The sequence below is a fragment of the Carcharhinus amblyrhynchos genome, chromosome 3, assembly GCF_965287045.1.
Source record: "Carcharhinus amblyrhynchos chromosome 3, sCarAmb.v2.hapA, whole genome shotgun sequence".
Lineage (NCBI taxonomy): Eukaryota > Metazoa > Chordata > Chondrichthyes > Carcharhiniformes > Carcharhinidae > Carcharhinus > Carcharhinus amblyrhynchos.
Genome location: NC_137326.1, coordinates 128,532,040 through 128,550,316, shown reverse-complemented (window position 1 = coordinate 128,550,316; position 18,277 = coordinate 128,532,040). Strand labels below are relative to the sequence as shown.

General features: G+C 41.2%; 1 protein-coding gene and 1 pseudogene across 4 annotated transcripts in view; both read right to left on the bottom strand.

The window, feature by feature from the left end:
* rnf13 (ring finger protein 13) overlaps positions 1-18,277 on the bottom strand; it is a 232,902-nt gene that overhangs the window by 145,420 nt on the left and 69,205 nt on the right. The window lies entirely within an intron of this gene.
* Positions 11,723-12,317, bottom strand: LOC145341538 (small nuclear ribonucleoprotein-associated protein B'-like; annotated as a pseudogene).

The window sequence follows — 18,277 nt, the reverse complement described above, 5'->3', positions numbered from 1 at the left end:
CCATATTGAGCAATGCACTAACTAACTCAGCCTCCTAACCAAGCCTAACCACCCAAAATAGGAATGCATAATAAATTCCGAAAGAGCATGGTATCAGTACCTAAACAACAAACTATTACTGGTATGCATTAAATCTGAGGAAGAATATTGTTAAAGGTTTGCTTGAAAAACCAAAGTCTGGTAAAGATCTTTATAATTCAGCAAGAATTCTCTCATTTGCTTTAAAGGATTAATGAAACAAAACTCTTCTTGGAAGGGAAAGGAAATGGATATGGTAGCATAATTATAAAAAATAGTTTATTTATTGTCACAAGTAGGCTTACATTAATGCTGCAATGGAGTTACTGTGAAAATCTCTTAGTCGCCACACTCCGGCGCCTGCTTGGGTACACGGAGCGAGAACTTAGCATGGCCAATGCACACAACCAGCACATCAATGGATGTGCTCCAGGGCTAGTAATAATTAATGGGAGACATACCTTCAAATTTCATCACTGCTGAGGGGAATTTTATTTCAGATAATTAAATAAAATCTGGAATTCAAAAGGAAAGCCAGCATCAGATAATGTTATGAAATTAATGTCCTTTAGGAAAGAAAATGTGCTATCTTTCTTTAGTCTGGTGTTCTCCAGACCTATAGCAACACGGTTGTCTCTAATTGCTCTCCGAGATGGCCTAGCAAGCCACTCAGTTGTTTCAGATCATTACACAAAACTAAATGAATCATCTGCGGCACCAGATACAAAAAGGGACACCCAGAGGCCAGTCAACTTCAAAGTCCTCCTCAACATAGTTCTTTGAAAGGGAAACCACAATTAACCAAGTTACTGGAGTTCTTCGAGGAAGTAACGTGTGCTGTGGATAAAGGAAAACTGGTGGATACACTGTACTTAGGTTTCAAGCAGGCATTTGATAAGGTGTCACATCAAAAATTATTGTGGAAAATAAAACACCATTGTGTCAGGGGCAACAGATTGGCATGGAAGGAAGATTGACTAGCCAACAGGAAACAGTAGGCATAAATGTGCCATTTTTGGTTGGCAAGATGTAACAAGTGATGTTCCATGAGAATCAGTGCTGGGGCCACACGTTTAACAATTTATATAGAATCATAAAAGTTACAGCATGAAAACAGGTCCTTTGGTCCAATTTGTCACTGCTGCTCCTTTTTTAACTTCTAATCTAGTCCCAATTGCCCTCGTTTGGCCCATATCCCTCTATACGCATCTTACCATCATACAAATGACTTGGATGAAGAGACCAAAGATATGGTTGCTAAATTTGTCGAGGAGGACATTGGAGTCTACAAAGGGAGACAGACAGGTTAAGCTAGTGGGCAAAGATCTGGTAAATAAAGTATCACGTGGGAAAATATGCAATTGCCCTTTCTTGCAGGAAGAAGACAAAGCATACTATCTAAATGGTGAGTGACAATGACTTGCTTGAAGTTTTAAATTCTGAGGAATAACAAGAAAGAAATAGCAGTAAAGACAAAATGTCTGTCAGTCTCCTATCTCTTCACAGAATCAGCTCCGCATTTGCTCAGTACAATTTACAAACAGATCTATAGCTTTCTTCCCTTCAATTTGAACTGTGGTGACATTTGCGAATTATCAAAATATTAATGAAGTTTTATTTCAAAATGAATTTGAGCACTATATATTAAATTTGAAGTTGTGACTTTACTGTAGCTACTTTTCTATTATCTGTACTGATGACCCACATCATTCTGCTCGGCCACGCTACAATCAAAAGCCCTTGTCCCCGCACAGGTCACTGCAGCTAACAATCCTTAGAAAATCGCTCTAAAACCTGAAATACTATGATTGGAATATTTGGTCTCCTCTAGTGGTGACCTAATTTGAACCCAGGACAATCAAAGCATATGGGAACAGTCAAGGGAGTGACTGAAAAACGAAGAAAATGCAGGGGGAGGAACATACAAAAATCAAACATCTCAACCATGACTGAGAATTCTATGGTTTAATTAAAAATACTCTTGATAGGTTACACAATGTAGTCAAGCAACAAGATGAACCACATCAAGTTAGGTTAGCATAACCAAGGAGACAGCCACAGAATTGAGCTTGCCTCCTTAACAGTAATCCCTCCATCTAACAAGAAATTCTAACTTTTTGTGCTGTCTTCTTTCCCATCAACCCTCTCGCCATCCCCACACATTCTTTGCGGATTACTTTTGTATAAACATTCGAATGATGGATTCAGAGTTAAGAATGGAGGGAGCAGCATATATATCAAAATAAATTAGCATCAATGAAACTTGAATAAATTTCATTCCACAACATGCTTAATTTAAATTGCTGGGCAAAATTTAAAGTCAATTTTGCGAGATTCTTCAACAGAATCAGTGGGCCATTAGTTGTGATGGTCAGAATCAACTCCTGTTTTTGTTCTGAAAATGGCTGCAACTGACTCTTAATAATTAAGAGATAGAGAGAGCTAAAGGAGCATTTCATACACCATGTCTGCAAAGATGTCATGATTTTAAAACTTTGCTAATCATTTTGGTTGCAGATCCACCAGGGGAAAGGAATCAGTTGTTTCTGAGTTTGAATTTGATTAACAGCTCCATACTCTCCACCTGATAGATAATATTGGACTTGCATATCAACAGTGTAGTGTTGCATGGCTCCAGGCAAATAAAGGACCTAGACTTTCTCGCATAAGAACTTTTCATCAAATTGTTTGAAATGAGGTAGAAAACTGATAATTTTTCTGACCTTGTATGTTTGTAACAGACACTTGCAAGTTAGTGTGAATCTTAGGTTTATCTACCTGATTGCATTTTGCTTCTTGATAAACCAGATTTGCAATTGGAGACCGAAACATTTGCAAAAGCATTATTTGCACAAGAATTGGAGAGGTCCAGAGTTAAGATTTCCAGCACTTACATATAAACTTTACTTCTTGGCAAGGTATGCTATCTCATACATTACAGACAAGGTTATATTATGGTTTTAGCTACAAGCTTGTCTGTGGCATGGTCCTTTTCAGGGGAGATCTCATTGAGACGTATAAGATGATGAATGGGATGGATAGGATAGAGGTGGAGAGACTCTTCCCACTCAAAAAATACAGTAGGTCTAGGGGGCACAGCCTCAAGATAAAAGGGGGGCGGTTTAGAACGGAGTTGAGGAGGAACTTCTTCACTCAAAGGGTGGTGAATCTCTGGAATTCTCTGCCCGTTGAAGTGGTGGAGGCTGCCTCGCTAAATATTTTTAAGACGCGGGTTGATGGGTTTTTGATAAGAGAGGGGATTAAGGGTTATGGGGAGAGGGCGGGAAAGTGGAACTGAGCCACGACAGATCAGCCATGATCTTACTGAATGGCGGGGCAGGCTCGAAGGGCTAGATGGCCTACTCCTGCTCCTATTTCTTATGTTCTTATGTTCTTATGTTCTTATTAAATGGTTCCCTCTACTCACCCCACTGACCCCGACACACATTCATTACAACTTGAGTATCAGTGTTAACCCACATCATTGTTGAGTTCTTCAGTATTCTGAAGGAGAACAATGGCAGTACAGGTCAGGGAGATAGCGATGGAAAAGTGACACAACTATCATGTAGAAGATTAGAACTGCATACAGAAAGTCAGAAACCATTTGGTCTACTGAGCTCATTGTTATACACCCTGCACAAAATACATATCTCCAAAACATCATCAAAAAGTTAAACTGCTAAATTTGTACATCCACTATTTTGCCTAGTAAATCATTTTGGGTAATATGCAAAGGTGCCTTGAGACAAGAATCCCTGAATTTGTTTTTTGTGTTGTGTTGACCAACAGTTGGTTATTCAAAAATTGCCCACATTAATTAACTTGAGCACCTACTTTTATTTTAACCTTCCCAGGAACCACCTTAAATCAGTCAGTTGCTTGGTTCAAATAACTTAAAACCTGTTCTCTAACTCAGATATTATCTTAATTGCATTGCAGCTTTTAAAACACATTCCATACCATGACCTGCATATAAAGATGCCTTGCATGGACAAAATGCCCACTTTTTTGTATGTCATGGCAACAGATATGCAAGCATAAGGATTGTCAATATTTGTGAGATCTTTTTCAGTCTAAGATTTACAAACTTTCAAGGAGATTATTTGCTTACTTACAAGTAGGTAATAAGAAAGGAATTCCCAAGGTCAAGGAAATAACAGTGCCAGCCCAGTGTTATTTGATCAAATGCCTGCATGACACTTCTGACCAATATGCAAATCTTCCAGTGTGGCAGACATTATGCAAGCCTGAAGGCACCCAGGAAAACAGACAGACAGTGTGGACTGCGAGAAACAATTTCTGCTAGATGTAAAGTCAAAAGCTAGAAGTCATTCTGAAAAGAAATTAGAGCCTGACCTTTCAGAACTGAAATTAGGAAACATATATTCAAGTAGAGGGCAGTGGATATTTGGAGCTCTCTTCCTCAAACAGCAATTGAAGTTAGCTCAATTATTAATTTTAAAATGGAGATTTAGAGGTTTGTCAGGGTATCATGGGAAAAGGGAGGTAAATTGAGTTTGCTTGCAGTTCAGCTGTGATGAGCAGGCTTCAGGGACTGAAAAATCTACTCAGGTTGCTATGTAATTTTGACCAAAAACACTGTCCAATCTTTGTTACGATGTGGAGATGCTGGCATTGGACTGGGATAAACACAGTAAGAAGTCTCACAATACCAGGTTAAAGTCCAACAGGTTTATTTGGTAGCGAACTGCACTAGCTTTCGGGGCTCTGCCCCTTCGTCAGATGAGTGGGGAGTACTGATCATAAACAGGGCATATAAAGACACACACTGTTTATAGAATATTGATTAGAATGCGAGTCTACATTGGGGAAACCATGCAGATGCTATGACAACGGATGAATGAACACCACTCGACGATCACCAGGCAAGACTGTTCTCTTCCTGTTGGGGAACACTTCAGCGGTCACGGGCATTTGGCCTCTGATCTTTGGGTAAGCGTTCTCCAAGCAGCCTTCACGACACAGGACAGCACAGAGTCGCTGAGCAGAGACTAATAGCCAAGTTCCGCACACATGAAGACGACCTCAACCGGGATCTTGGGTTCATGTCACACTATCTGTAACCCCCATGACTTGCCTGGGCTTGCAACATCTCACTTACTGTCCTGTCTAGAGACAATACACATCTCTTTAACCTCTTTAGCTTAATGCTATCTCCATTCACAGTGTCTGCACCTTTAAGACTTGATTAGCTGTAAAGACTCGCATTCTAATCAGTACTCTGTCAACAGTGTCTTTATAAGCCCTGTTTGTGATCAGAACTCCCCACTCACCTGACGAAGGGGCAGAGCCCCAAAAGCTAGTGACATTTACTACCTAATGAACCTGTTGGGTTTTAACTTGGTGTTGTGAGACTTCTTACAATCTTTCTTACTCCAGTTCATTTATAGAAAAAAGAGGAAACACTGTATTCTGTTCTATGATTTATTAGCGGGGTACAGCAAAGAAGATCTGTGTGGTGCTCGTTTAGGACATGATTTGGATTATAAACTTCCATGTAATTGTAAACTACAAAGATACCATTTTTATAAGTTAGAGCATTGTACGAATAAATAATATGATGCATTTATATCTAGAGCATCAGGGAAAGCCCGTCTTAAACACAGTATTAATAAACTACACATCATCAGGAATTTGACTGGTAAAGTATTAAAGTACTTAGCGTCTGGTTTCATTTAAATGGTTTCTCTGCTGTGACAGGATGCAGAGGAGGTTCACCAGGATGTTGCCTGGGCTGAAGCATTTCAGCTATGAAGAGAAGCTGGTTAGGCTGGGGTTGCCTTCCTGAGAGCAGATAAGACTGCAGGGGGATTTGATTGAGGTGTACAATATTATGAAGGACTTAGATTAGGTAAATAGGAAGAAATATTTCCCCTTAGTAGAGAGGTCAATAACCAGGAGTTAAAAGCAAGGGCCGGAAAAAAAACTTTTTCACCCAAAAGGTGGCGAGAATCTGAAAATCCCTGCCTGAAAGGGGAAGAAGCATTTAGATGAGCACCTGAAATGCCAAAGCATACAGAGCTATGGAGTAAGTGCTGAAAAACGGGATCAGAATAGATAAGTGTTTGATGGCTGGCATAGACATGATGGTAAAAACAGTAAAAAGTCTGACAACACCAGACATGATGGGCCAAAGGGCCTCTTGCAGTGCTCTAAAATGTTATGGGCTGTATTTCCCAGTCGCATGGGCCCCAGGAGAGGAAATTTCCACACGAGGTCAGCTTTGACTTTATTAGTCAAATTCCCGACGAAGATCTGATTTACATGGTCCACCGAATTTTCAGCCCTGCCCGCTATGACTCCTTCGGCGAGTGGGATGGAAAAATTCTGCCCTATAACACTATTTCATAAGCGGGTTGGCCATGTTAAATTGCCCCTTAGTGTCCAAGGAATTAGCAGGGTAAACACATAGGGTATGAAGATAGGGTCTGGCTGGGATCCATGGGCCAAATGGCCTCCTTCTGCACTGTAGGGATTTTATGATTCTCATCGATCACTTTTGTGACAATTCCAATTTTTCTCATCACATCCCCTGAAATTTCTGAGGTTTGTCATCTCTTGCCCTTATTCAATAGTTATTAATAATGGATCACATCAATGTAGCAAAACTTCAACGGCCATTTGTTTTGCCTTTTGAGCAAAACCAAATAACAGTCAACTAGAATCAAAAAATAACTTTCACCCGGAGACACGTTAAGAAATCATAGCCTTCGGCCCTCAACCAGACATTACAACTTTATTTGGAGTAGTTTCATGATTAAAACAAATCCTGTGCAAGGGCAAAAGGTTAATCGGAAAAACGCAGATCACATCAATAATGTTAGTTCAGCAGCCTGATAGTGCCAACAATTTTATTTTTAAACTGCTGCCGACAACTGATAGGTAGCTGCAATTAATGCCATTGCAGGGCCTACTCCAATCAATAAACATAGTAATAAACTAGACGTCTGCAAAAAGGGAATGGAACAAGGGAGAGGTGGTGGCCTGAACTGATGCATTTTTCATCCATGCTTAATGATTTTCTGCTAACTTCTGCTCCGCAAAAGAAAAACGGAGCCGCGAAAAACCATTAAATTGCAAAATGTCAGAAGTTTAGCATTGAGATACAGCAGGACACAAGTTATTTTTCCGTTTTTAATTGACACCTAAGCAGCACGAACAAGAGGAGTTTAAATCGAGCAAGAATTCGATACCAAAGATTCATAGAATCCCTAGAATACAGAAACAGGCCATCCGGCCCACTGTATCTCCACCGACTCTCCGAAAGATAGGTTGGGGCCAAGAAGAGCTCTCACGAACACATTCTGCTATCTTACATTTTGCTCCTATCCGCACTCTTCATCCCTCAAAGGCACCATTAACACTCTCCTTTTTCTTATGTCCATGACACCACTGTCAATCTCCTCTTTGCCCCAACCTTTTTCAATTTATCATTGTCACACATGCTAGTATACAGTGAAAAGTATTGTTTGTTGCTCTCTGTACAGAAAGCATTCCATTCATAGAGAAGGGAAGGAGAAGTGCAGAATGTAGTGTTATAGTCATAGCTAGCATTGAGGGAAAGATCAGCTTCATTCAAATCAGGTCCATTCAAAAGTCTGACAGCAACAGGGAAGAAGCTGTTCTTGGTATGTGACCTCAGACCCTTGTACCTTTTTCCTGACGAAAGCGGAAGAGAACGCACTCCTTTTCTTCAATTCCACCCCATCTCTCCTACTATATAATTCATTACGTTTCTATCTTTCTTCAGTTCTGTAGAAGGGTTATTTGGGCTCGGAATATCAGTCCTGTTTCTCTCCGCAGATGCTGCCAGACTAGTTGAGTTTATTCAGCATTTTCTGTTATTTCAGATTTCCAGGACTGCAGTATTTTGCTTTTATTTACATAGAAACAAGAGTAAACCATTCAACCTGTCAAGCCTGCTCCACTATTCAGTTAAACCATGGCTGATCATCTACCTTAATGTCACTTTCCTGCACTATCCCCATATTCCTTAATGCCATCGGGATCCACAAATCCACTGATTTCTATCTTAAACATGCTCAATGATTGAGCTGCCACAGCCCTCTGAGCTAGAGAATTCCAAAGATTCACCACCCTTGGAATAAAGAAATTCCCCTTCATCCCAATCGGAAATGGACAATCTTTTATTCTGAGACTGTCAATGGGTCCTAGACGCACCAGCCTGGGAAAACATCCTATGTACCTCCACCCAGTCACCTTGTAAGAATATCGTAAGTTTCAATAAGATCACCTCATGAGAATACACGTCCAGTTTCTTCAATTTCTCCTCACAAGACAATCCCACCTCACTGGGCCAGGGGCCAGTGCGGAGTCTGCACGTTTTCCCCATGTCCAATTGGGTTTCCTCCGGGTGCTCCTGTTTCCTCCCAAGTCCAAAAGACGTGCTGGTTATGTCCATAGCCATGCTAAATTCTCCCTTAGTGTACCCGAACAGGCGCCTGAGTGTGGCAACTAGGGGACTCTCACAGTAACTTCACTGCAGTGTTAATGTAAATCTACTTGTGACACTAAGAAATAAACTCTAAACAGTGACAATCCCATTACATCAATGCCTGTTGTCGAATGTGAGGTGGTATGATAACTAAGGAGAAGTCATTAGATTTTGATCTCCAAGGTCCCTTTGACAGTTTCTTTAGGCCAGACTTGAAAGTTGGGCAGTTCTCTTCACTAGTCAGTTTGATGGTGGGTGGTAAAGGACAGTTCCAATATGCTTAGTACCATTGACAGCAGCGAAATTTTGAAACTCAGCACTTGTGAATATGGTTCCATTGTCTGATACCATGACTTTAAAAAAAACTTTTAGGTAGTCCACGAGTTGAAAAGCATTGGTGTAATCTTTCAATGGCAGCATGCAACATAGGTGACTTCACCTCAAAAATGTCGATCCATTTGGAGTGTGCATTAATGATGAGCCAAAACGTTGTGGAACTTCCAGGAATGGACCAATATAATCAATATGGATTTGTGCACATGGCCGATTAGGGCATTCCCAAGGGTGCAGTGGGGCTGTAGCAGGCAACCCTTATTCAGTTGACACTGCTGATAGTGCTTGACCAGCTTCTCAGTATCAGCATCAACACCAGACCACCACACATAAGCACATTCATGTCAACAGATGCCAGGATGACCCCTGTGTAATTAAGGTAGGAGCAGCTCTCTGCCTCGTACAGGAACAACTACTCTTGCTCCCCAGTATATGATGCCATCCTGACAACTCAATTCACTCTTGCCAGTAAAGAATGGTTTCATTTCAGTGGAAATCTGCTCATTTGCCCATTCTATAAGTACCTTGTCTCTTACTTTGGACAGACGTGGATCTCAATTTGTCCACTTCCTGATCTGCTTCACTAAGACTGGCAACGTGTCTAAAACATTTAATGCTATGATATCTTATGGTACTGGAGTATGTGATTCTTTCTTGCAAGGGTAGATGATAAGAGCATCCACTCTGTGTTCCAAGTAAAGTATCTTCATAGATGGATAGAATTAATGCTCATCATTACATTCTTGCTGAGGTCACATATTGGGATACAGTGAAAAGTATTGCTTCTTGCCCGCTAATCAGACAAAACATACTGTTCATAGAGTACATAGGAAAGGAGGAAAGGTGCAGAATAGTGTTGTAATCATAGCTAGAAAGATCAGTTTAATATATGATAGGTCCATACAAAAGTCTGATGACAGCAGAGAAGAAGCAGCTTGAGTAGGTTGGTACGTGGTCTCAGACTTTTGTATCTTTTTCCCGATGGAAGAAAGTAGAAGAGAGCATGTCCAGGGTACGTGGGTCCTGCTTTTCTGAAGCAGCGGGGAGTGTGGACAAAGTCAATAGATGGGAGGCTGGTTTGCATGAAGGACTGGTTTGCATGAAGGCTACTACTAAGAGGCCACCAACACCTCTACTGTCAATACATAAGGTGATGGACTGACGAATACCAAACTATTAAAGTGGTTTTTGCATTATTCTAGACAAAGGAGTTCTCGTAAAGTTGACTATGGTCACTATTTCCAATTTGGGTAGTTCAGAAAGCGTGGCTTCTAAATTTCACATTCAGTGCTATACCATTTACTGAATATTGCCTGGGTGGGTGCTGCAATCCTGTCCATTTCTTTATCTGGTCCAAGAACAAGTTGGAGGCAATGCTCTAATCCTTGAAGTACAGTTCTCATAAATAATGAACAGTACATAAATTTGGCTGTGCTAAATTGACCCCAGTGTCAGGGGATTAGCAGGGTAAATAGGTGGGGTTACGGGAATAGAGCCTGGGTGGAACTGTGGTCAGTGCAGACTCAATGGGCTAAATGGCCTCATTCTGCACTATAGTGATTCTATGATTTAAGTGGAATGATTTTGGATGAAAAGCACTCTTATGGCGCATATTTTTCATTGTTACCAAGTTTTAGAGAATTTTTCATTAAAATGAAAAGCAAAATACTGGCAGATGATGGAAATCTGAATTAAAGGGTGCTGGAAAAACTCAGCAGATCTGGCAACATCTGTGGAGAGAGAAACAAAGTTAATATGGAGTTTACAGAATCCACATGGAGAGAGGAGCAAAGTTAATGGTTCTTCTTTGGAACACTCTGGACTTTTTCCAGCACTTTGTTTTTATGCAAGGATTTTTATTGCATTGCTGGTTTAGCTTCATGTTTAACTAGCTGCATTTTGTAATCTCACACATTCACAGCAACTTCTTCTCTCGCTTCCTAATATTTTTCCTCCTTCCTCCCTCCAGAAGGAGCTGACTTCATTCTGGGTCTCCTGGGTATCCTTCCATGCATGGACCAGGAAACTACTGGTTATTTTGATAATTTTAGAAGGTTTTTAAATCACAGAGAGTATTAAAACTATTCCTAATCCTCACACATCTTTCAACAGAATACTGAATAGGAAGAGTAGGACCTCCAAACTAAACAAATTTATATTCAAATAGCACCTCAGCAAGTGCCAAAGTATTTTGCATTCAATGAATACTCTAGTCAACCTCTGCCTTTCAAAATCAATATATATTGCCTGAGGCACAAGTTAAAGTTTACTTAATACTTACAAGTAAGGCTTATATTAGCACTGCAATGAAGTTATTGTGAAATTCCCCTAGTCGCCAGAGTCTGGCACCTGTTCAGGTCAATGCACCTAACTAGCACATCTTTCCAAACGTGGGAGGGAACTGGAGCACCTGGAGGAAACCCATGCAGACACCAGGAGAAAGTGCAAACTCCACTCAGACAGTGACCCAAGCCAGGAATCGAACCAGGGTCCCTGGCGCTGTGAAGCAACAGTGCTAACCACTGTGCGACATGCCACCCCTACTCTGCTACCATGCAAATCTAAACACAGTACTCTGGATGGAATCAGATCAAGCTCTTGTACAGGAGAAGCATCACTTACTTATCTTTGTAGAACTAATTTTTTTTCATTTTACCAAAACCAAATAAAAATGTCAAAAATTACAATAAAAAGCAAACACAAATCTCAATCAGTTCGATGGTAATGCCAATCTACTTGTAAAAGTCCCAGAAGTTTCTGTGATTACATTACAATCACCAGCCATTACAAATGGCAAGATTTGGTAAGGCTCTGTTCAGGCCACCACCCCCATCACAGCAGTCAAACATTCCATGTATATCGTCAACTCCAACATCTTGGTTAGTTTTATTTTCATGGCCTTGGAGGTTACATGCCAGATGGTGGATGACCTCATATTTCTGGTGGCGGGGATCGCATTCCTGGTGGCATTCCCATTGGTGCTCTGCAACGAGGAGGCATTTCCATTGGTGGACCCATAGGTGGTCTCATGCCAGGAGGAGGACTCATCATACCTGGAGGAGGAGCTCCTCATCCCATTGGTGGTGAGCCTCCACGGCCTGGGAGATATTGCTGAGGTGCTGCTGCAATACTGGATGTGACTGCAGCTGCTGCAACACTTCCGCGTGCCTGAGGTGTATTCACCTGCTGAGATGGTCCTCCTGCTCCTCGGACAGGACCTGATAACCCAGCTGGAGCCTGTGGCATTGGTGGTCCAGCAGGAACACCACGACCTGATGCCCAGCCAATACCAGGACCTCCTGCTGCACCAGCAAGAGGCACGCGAGCAATTCCAGTGTCTTTGGGAGGAGATCTTCCTGAATTCATCGCAGTCACAAAGAATGTCGAAAGCCTTGAAGGTCCCAATAAAGATGCACCCATCCTGAAGGATGTATCTCATTCTGTAGTCAATATGCTGAAGCATCTTGCCGCTCTTACCCACCGTCATGATTGCAAGCGGGATGGGCGCACAACCCGACGGATTGAAGAAAAGTAAAACAAAATTTCCTGCGATCAGCCGCAGGTAAACAGGCCTGGCGTGTGGCAACCTGAGAAAACTAGAACCCTGCCAACACTAATTGAAATACATACTAATACCCATTAGCTTTTAGTGATTTTTGTACACAAACATCAAGCTCTCTTTGTTATTCCAGCTCATCTCTCACAATTAAGAAAATATTAACTTTTTTCTTAGACCCAAAAGGAATGACAGTTCTTCATGCTGAATGCCATCTGCATTTTAACCTATGATCTTTTGTAACTTCTTGCGTCCACTGATGAGACTTACTCTACCCCCTAATTTATTGCTAGTAAGCTGTGTTCATTTTTCAATTGTAACATTACCAGTGTCCAAGAGAAAGCAGTTAACCAAAGACAAAGTCACTAGCCTTCGAAACTGTTTTAAGGTTTGATTATGATTAAGTGCTGGATGAAAAAATACATTCACTGAGAGAATACGGCCACGCTTCTGAATTAAGTTTCAAGCATCACATTTAACTTTGACCAACCTCTGCAGTGTCAGTGACACTGTTCCTACTGTAACTGTTCAAGCCATCTTTTGTGAAGTAAGCTATTTAGGACACAAAGCAAAAAGGTTACTGCAGTACCCTCTGCTGTTCAAAAGCCAACAGTGCATCTTGTTTGGCAAAATGACTTCATAGTCAACCCTGCAGAGGGCCATCAATCCATGCTGTAGCTATTTGTATGCACACACCATTTTATAACTGCATCACATCTGGCCACACTGCAGAAAACCATAAAGGCTCCAGTCCGTCTGATCGAGGAGTCTAAACATGCAGCCTGCTGGTGTTCTAGCAACAGCATTAACAATTTCAACTCAGTGTTGCTGCAATTCTGTGCTGCCGTTTTTAAAGAAATTATTGAGTTTGAACTGACTATTTCAGTACGCCAACCACTTTTAGCTTGTGCCACAGAAGGATAATCAAATATTTTTTATTCCTCACATTTCCACGCTCAAATAATTGTAAATGTGGTTTCTTCTCTTCCTGCTCAACAGCTTTCCCTCTGGTCTCCCCCCAAGGAGGAATCTTTGACCCCCTCCCCGCTCCTATTTTTCAAATATATATTGCCTGTCAGCAACATCACCTGAATGTAAATGTTTCTTTCCAAACATACACTGTCGAACTTCAGTCCTATCTCACCACCACCTCTGATGTCTCTAAATTGTCAGACTGCTTGTCTGAACATAGAACATAGAACATAGAACATAGAACATTACAGCGCAGAACAGGCCCTTCGGCCCACGATGTTGCGCCGACCAGTTACAAAAACAATGACCCACTAGCCTATACCAATCCCTTTACTGGTACTAATTAAGCAGAGATTTTCCCCAACTGAATCTTGAAGTCACTGTTTTTGATTCTGACCACAAGCTCCATTCCTTAGCCACTAACTCCATTCTTCTCTCTAGCAACTGAGGCTGAATCTCACAGCTGCATTTCTGATCACGTATCAGTGCCATCACCAACACTGCTTACTTCCACCTGCATAACAGCACCTGATTCTGCCTCTGTCTCAGCTCATCTGCTGTTGGAACCTTCACCCAAACCTGTTACCTCGAGATTTGACTATTCCCATATCCTCCTGACACTCTCCCATTGTGATCCAGAACTCTGATACATGCGTCTTAACTCTCATCCATTATCACTGTGCTCACTGACCTATGTTGGCTGAAGGGGCTTCACACAGCAGATGCTGCAAAGCTATGTCCCCTGTGAGAACACAAAAATTCCCAGCATGGCTCTCCTACCTCCCACCCTCTTGCCCCTGACTGGCCTACAATGTTATGGTGGGTAGGCAAGGCCTACAGCAGCTCAGACACTCTCACCCCGACTGAGGCCCTTAACTGAGAGTCCCTTTCCACCTGGCCTCAATTTTGAGGACAGCAGGAGGAGGAGTCCAAGGACTGGGTGTGGGAAAGCCTAGCAGGTTGGAGGGAGGATATACCTCCATCAATGATCTGCTTTCCAGATCAGAAGCATTAAATGGCTGCCATAATCAGCAGGCAGCATTTCTCACTGACTTTTTTGGCGGCAGAGCAGACAATTGGAAAAGTTCTGCCCATTGTCCCAGGATAAAAGTTACAGTAATTTCAGAGAACTTTCTTCAGTCAGTGGATTGTGAATCTTTGGAATTCGCTACACCAGAGGCCCTTGAATGATCCGTTGCTGAATATATTCAACGCTAAGACTGATAGATTTTTGGACTCTGATCAGCCAAGTCATTGAATGGAAGAGTATGCTGACAGGGTTGGAAGGCCTACTTTTGATCCTGTTGCTTATGTTATTTTCCTTTCGCCCTGTAACTCAGATGAACTCTCCAATTCGGGACTTCTGAGCTTCCCTGATTGTAACCACTCCACCATTGGTGGCCATGCCCACAGCTGGCCAAGGTCTTCCGCTTGAATTCCTTCCCCAAAACTCTTCCTCTTTCTTACAGCCTACTTTTTTGACCACGTTTGGTTATCTGTTCTAATGATTCAGGTGGTTCAATGTCAACAATTGACATTGAACCACCTGTGGTTCCTGTGAAGAATCTTCGGTCTGAAAGGTGTGCTGGTTAGGTGCATTGATCCGAACAGGCGCCAGAGTGTGGCAACTAGGGGAATTTCACAGTAACTTCATTGCAGCATTAAAGTAAGCTTTACTTGTGACTAATAAATAAGCTTTAACTTTTGTTTTACTATATTAGAAGTGATTAAAAAAAAAGTTGTTATCCAAGTAAAAAAAAAAGGCATGCATTCCAAATAGTACCCTCAATAGCTTCAGGTGCCCCAAATCACTTCACAGCCATCAAGTACAGTTGAAGCATAATCTTTGCAATTTAGGGAAGTAACAGCCTATCTCCACAAAAGGTCCCTCAAATAGCAGCAAAGATCATTCAGGGTTAATCATTGGCCTGGACACCAGGATTTTACTTCTCTTTGAAGACCAATGGGGATTTTTAAAAAATTACTTAAAGTGGCTGGCAGGGTCACGGTTTAACATCATACCCAAAAGTTAACATGCATCAGCCTGGATATCTGTGGAGTGAAACAAACCCTCAGAGGTGAGAGTGATACCACCGAGTGAAAATCAACACTAATGTCCCTCCAACAACTTAGTGGCAATTGGATAGCTACTGAATAACAAAACATGGGTGCAAAATAATGCCATAGCAGTTTGGCACATGGAGTGTTAGCTCACCACTTATTACGCTTCGTCTAATCAATTATGCAAGCAGTACACAGATTTTAACTGCCCTGTCACAAGTCTTCCACATGACTCAGTTATCTGTTCAGGCACTCCCTGCATAGTAATAACTGGCCCCACAGAACACAGTCATAGCAATGATTTAACATGCAAATCTGCACAACCAAATTCACCTCTTCATAAATTGCTTACAGCTGACTAACACTTTGTTTACAATGCTTTACCAATGAAAAACAATTTGCAATATAAAGTTCTCAGATGCATTATTCATCAGTCACTGTGGAACTGAGAAATTAAATTAATCTGAACTGCCGCAAGGTGGCTGCAATCAGGTTGAATTTTTGACTCATAACGTCATACTGCTTTTGCATCTGCCATTGGCCATCGGTCCAAGCAGTGCTTCTCCCTTTTCCTGATGTTCTTTGCCATTTACTGAAGATGACGTACTCTCACACTGTGGACAATACATAGCAACATGACTCGCAGTCTCAGCTTCCATCAGCATATTGACTGAAGAACAATATGCAGGCAGCAAAGGAGAAATGACATTTTACTTTTACAAGTACAATGAGAATAATGGGAATTGGAACACATTTTCAATTTTTCTAACGCACAAACAAATCGAGCACTATCAGCTCACTCAACTAGTGAATAAGGTTTCTGCTACTATGGTCCATTCTAGCACCAATTTCCACATCAGTTTGCCCAAATGATTACACCAACTTGTAACAAATATATGTACTAATAATTTTATTAGCATTTTCTACCCATTTGTGTAAACAGAAAATACAGAATGTTTTACGATTTCAGAAAGAGGTTCAAATGAAAAGGTGATTTAAAATCTACATGAATGACACTCAACATTTTTCTGCAGAACAGGACACAAGATACTTTTTGCCCATGTTCAGTTCTTAAGATCAGCCCTATTTTAAACTGGAGGTATGTTGTTGGATAATAGCTACTTCTCCTTAAGGTAGTGGATATGATGAGACAGCATGGCTCACCATGTCATGCATAGCAGCACTAACAAAGCCCTCTAACAAGACTAGTGTCTTTAGCAGAAGATGTTGTATGGTGGAATGAAGACAAAAATGTGATGACAAAGAAAACAAAAACAAGACTTAAAGCAACCTCACAACAAAACAAAGTGGCTGGCACAAGATACCATCAGTAATATTAGCTACCAGGATGTTAGACTGGAGAGAGAAAAATTAAAATAAAGACTGGAATAGGCCTTTCATCCCTTGAGCACATTCCATTATTGAAGTGCAACTTTAACTGAAAATGCTGGAAAATCTCAGCAGGTCTGACAGCATCTGTGGAGAGAGAATACAGCCAACATTTTGAGTCTGCAAGGTCCTTCATCTGAGTCACCCAAACTCAAAATGTTGGCTCTATTCTCTCCCCACAGATGCTGTCAGACCTACTGAGATTTTCCAGCAGTTTCTGTTTTTGTTTCAGATTGCGGCATCCAGAGTATTTTGCTTTTATATTAGTGCTTAACTTTTGCTTTTATCATTATTCAATTGAACTAGCCAATGTGCAACTCAACTTCCCTTTGATTCATGCCCCTTGATCTTGGGTTAACAAAAAAATCTTGATTTCAGTAGATCCTCCAAACATCGACAGTTTTTCCAGGTAAATTCAGAGTTCTTGAGCTTTACTGCTCAGTGTTTAGAAGTGTTTCTTGATTTTAATCCTAAATGATCAAATTTAAAGGTTAACCCCCAGTCCAAACCCTTGCTCAGGCTGTCACCTCTAGATTCCACCAGATGAAATAATTCTGAATTAATCTTAAACAACTGAACCACCTAAACTCAAGAGAACATAAAGCAAGTCCTACGGCAATTCTGCTGAAGTGCAATATATCCCCCCTCCCAGGCCAATATATCTTTCATGAGATTTAGTGCCCAAAATGGAATACAATATTTCAGATGCATTTTATTCAGCAGACTTGCACAGATATACCAGCTGGGGAATAATGGATTGGGACAAAAGTTGGGGTATCAAGCAAACATCCATTTGAAACTCTCAATACTTAGAAAACTATTTTGAAGAAAAAATAGCAAAATCATACGAAGATTATGTAGTGTTAAAGAATCAAGAACAAGAAGGTATAGATTTAAAATGTTTCACAAAAGAAGCTAATGTGATGCGAGAAAAACTTATATACAAAAGTGGTTTGGATCTTGACTGCACTGCCTAGAAGTGGGGTGGTGGGATGTTCAATCAAGACATTCAAGAGGACATTAGATGATTACTTGAATAGAACAGGGATACGGGGAAAAGGCAGGACAATGGCACTAAGCCACGATGCTCCTTTGGAGAGCCAGTGCAGACACAATGAGCCAAATGGCCTCCTTCTGCACCATAACAATTCTGCAATGGCACAGAAAGAGGCTACTTGACCCATCACATCTGCATGACTGAAGTATGAGCAATCCAACCGAATCTCATTTTCTAGCATCTAATCCATTATACTGTAGGTTATAACATTGGAGATGTTTATCCAGAACTTCTTCAATGAAGTAGGGACTTCCGCCTCTCTGACCCTTTCAGACAGTGAGTTCCAGGCCCCCATGATACTCTAGTGAAAATGGTTTTTCCCCTCTTACTCCTTCTATCAATCACTTTAACTCAATGCCCCTAGTCACCGACTTCTCTGCAATAGACCCTCACCAATCACTCCCTCCAGGCC